This window comes from Pelmatolapia mariae, linkage group LG10_11 (genome assembly GCF_036321145.2).
Source record: "Pelmatolapia mariae isolate MD_Pm_ZW linkage group LG10_11, Pm_UMD_F_2, whole genome shotgun sequence".
NCBI lineage: Eukaryota > Metazoa > Chordata > Actinopteri > Cichliformes > Cichlidae > Pelmatolapia > Pelmatolapia mariae.
In genome coordinates, this window is record NC_086236.1 from 43,759,435 (window position 1) to 43,762,772 (window position 3,338).

General features: G+C 51.3%; 1 pseudogene; it reads right to left on the bottom strand.

Moving 5' to 3' along the window:
* Window positions 1-322: 322 nt before the first annotated feature.
* On the bottom strand, window positions 323-2,602 carry LOC134635412 (uncharacterized; annotated as a pseudogene).
* Window positions 2,603-3,338: the final 736 nt, after the last annotated feature.

Sequence of the window (3,338 nt, forward strand, 5' to 3'; positions counted from 1 at the left end):
ACTCAGACCATGACTCAGATTGGTGAGGTGAGTGGGCGGAGGTGGGTTGTGGGGGATAGTGTTTGTTGGCAGTCTGAATGGCCCAGGGGAAGAAGCTGTTTGTGTGTCTGGAGGTGTGGGGCCTGATTGTCCTGAGGTGCCGACCAGAGGGCAGCGGGTCAAACAGGTGGGTGGGGTGCAAGTGGTCACCTGTGATGGCCCTGGTTTTTTGAGACAGGAGGATCTGACGATGGCCTCCGGGGGTGGCAGAGGGCAACCAATGAATTTTTGGTTAGTGTTAATTACCCTCTATGCAGTCTTCCTGTTCTCAGTAGTGGCCCCTTCAGTACCAAACACCCAGACAGTAGGAGAGCATGCTCTCCACTGAGGAGCGGCAGAAGCCCAGCAGCAGCTTCTGGTCCAGTTTATTCTTCCTCAGGACACGGAGGAAGTGCAGCTGCTGCTGGGCCTTCTTTACCAGGGCGTTGGTGTTGTGGTTCCAGGTGACAACAGCAGGTGAGCCGAACCACGGTAATGTCATCAGCATACTTGATGATGATGTTGGTTGGATGGGTTGTTGTACAGTAATACGTGTGCAGGGCGAGTGGGGGGAAGAGATGGGGGCTGAGGGGGGTATAAAGTCTCTGATGTACTGAGACACTATCCGCTCGAAACACTTCATCATTCCAGGGGGGCTGCAATCATGTAATCTGTAGTCATTGAGGCTGTCTATGCCAGTCTTTTGAGGGATGGGAATGATGGTGGAGGCCATCAAATGACAGACATAACATGTTGGCTTTAACACCTTCCAAACTAACGCACGTACTCAGGAATTTTATCCGCTGGGGTTCTGCTTTCCACAGTTCATTCCATTTGACCTTGTGCTCTACAGCTTGCTCCCATCTTGTCCAAGCCCCCTGCTGCCTCGATTGCACCATTTGGCTGGCTCACTTCTCCTCAACTCCTGCTTGCACCTCCTCAAGGATCAACAACCGCCTCTCTTTCCCCTGTGCCTTGTCGTAGTTAGGTGTTCTACTGCTACCCAAGCCTGCTCTTCCCTGGGCCACTGTACCCACTATCACCCTTTGCTGTAGCCTTGATACTGCAATGTCTACAGCCTCAGCAGCTCTCCACTTCCGCCCGGTCCTAACCTCTATTCCAGCCAGGGCAACCCGGGGGTCACTGGACTCCCGATATTGGAGCAGCTCCGTGGACCGGCTCACCATGAACTCCTCGCTTAGGCTGCTAAAGGGGAGCTTCAGCTTGTTGTTATGACCATACAGAGCAATGCTGCTCAGGCTTCGTGGCAGTCCCAACCACCTGCGCAGAAACCTGCTGATCCTCATCTCGAATCCTTCCACTGTTGAGATGGGAACTTCATAGACTAAGAGGGGCCACAAAATCCGGGGCAGAATTCCATGCTGATAAATCCAGGCCTTAAACTTGCCAGGAAGGCCAGATTTATCCACTGATGAGAGCCAGGTCTCCAGGTCTTCGTTGGTCGCTTGTATGGAGGCCTCATCTTTCAGGCTGCGGTTAAATACCTTAGCTAGGCTCTTCACGGGCGCCTCAGTAAGTGGTGGTATCTTGATGGTGCCTAGTGAAAACAAATATTTATCAGTGACCTTTCCTTTCTTCAGCACAAGAGACCTCGACTTGGTGGGCTTGAACCTCATGCATGCCCAAGAAATCATTTCATCAAGACCCTTCAGTATCCACCTGCACCCTGGAACAGATGTAGTTGTCACCATCAGGTCATCCATGAAAGCTCTGATGGGTGGCTGCCCGACTCCAGACTTGGTGAGTGGCCCTCTACACTGGACTTCTGCAGACTTGACCAACATGTTCATAGCAAGAGCGAAAAGGATGGGCAAGATCGTGCATCCAGTGATGATCCCCTTCTCAAGCTTATGCCAGTCGGAAGTTGTTGTTCCGGAAGAGACTCTCAGGTGGAAGTCGGTGTAGTAATCCAGGATAAGATTCATGGACTTTTCTGGGATGTAATACCGGTTCAGTGCCTGTTCTACCAGCTTGTGGGGTATAGATCCATAGGCATTTGTGAGGTCAAGCCATAGTACTGCTAGGTCCCCTCTGTTCTCCCTGGCTTCCCTAATGAGCTGTGTGACCACGCCCGTATGCTCCAGGCACCCTGGAACCTTCGGGATCCCTCCTTTCTGGACTGAGTTATCGATGTAAGAGTTTTTCAGAAGATATTCTGTCAGTTGCTTAGCGACGATGCTAAAGAAAATCTTCCCTTCAGCACTCAGCAACGAGATGGTTCGGAACTTCGATGTTCTTGGACTTCTCCTCCTTTGGGATCCACACCCCCTCTGCTTGTCTCCACTGGTTTGCTACCTTACCCCTCCTCCAAATCACCCTCGTGATTCTCTAGAGTCTAGTCTGTAGCCTCGGGCAGTTCTTCGTCAAACTGGAGCCACTCCTTCTCCTTGCTAGCTTGAGGCCACTTCACCCGACAATGTTCTGATGACTTGTGAGCTTCGCGGGCCTGCATCACCTGGAGGCTCCGGGCACTGTGGGGTGACTCCGGGCCTGGTTCCTCCTTCGTCTCACCAGGTATGCTTCCTGCGCGCTGTGATGCCAACACCTTCTGCTCACACTTCATTTTGGCTTGGTGGATCCCCAGGCCATGTCGGTTCTTGCATATCTTGCCGCATATGCATTCCGCAGTCGTTGTCAAATTACCATTGCCAAGTGTTGTATTTCTTTGATCCATCCGGTGGGATTCTCTTCCACCCCCCCCTCTCAGGAATCCCTGGGGGTATATTTCCGGTAGGTTGACTTGTAGCTTTAGTGGGATCTTCCTCTCGGAAGATGCAACTCGGGATGCCACCCCTCGCTGCCCCTATGCCGTCTTTCCAGCTGTCACCAATCTATTCTTGGCGGTCAACCAGGCTATTCCTGGTGGTCACTGGTAATACCAGAAAAACAGTTGATAATACACCCTCTGGTGTACCTGGACACATCATCAGTGATGTAACCTGGGGTCATTGGAGGTTCTGGGTCTTTCAACAACAAGATCAAGCCCCAGCTTGTGTCCAGGTAGCGCTACCCTACATGCCATGCCTCTCCTCTTTTGATCCACAGCCACCTCGACGCTGCTTCTGCTGCGTTGGTGACCAACTTGATGGCTCTTCGCTGGTTAGCCCCTACGATGCCTAGCATTTTGTATGCCCTGCAAAGAGATATTAAAAATTATGTAGTTTTAATATTAATAGTACATAGACAACTGCCACTGCCGTCATCCAAACAGCTTCTCTATCTAGCGTACTTAAAGTCTGTATTCACAGACCAACATGATTATCAGCACAATAAAGCAACGAATGCTATTATAGGTTGAT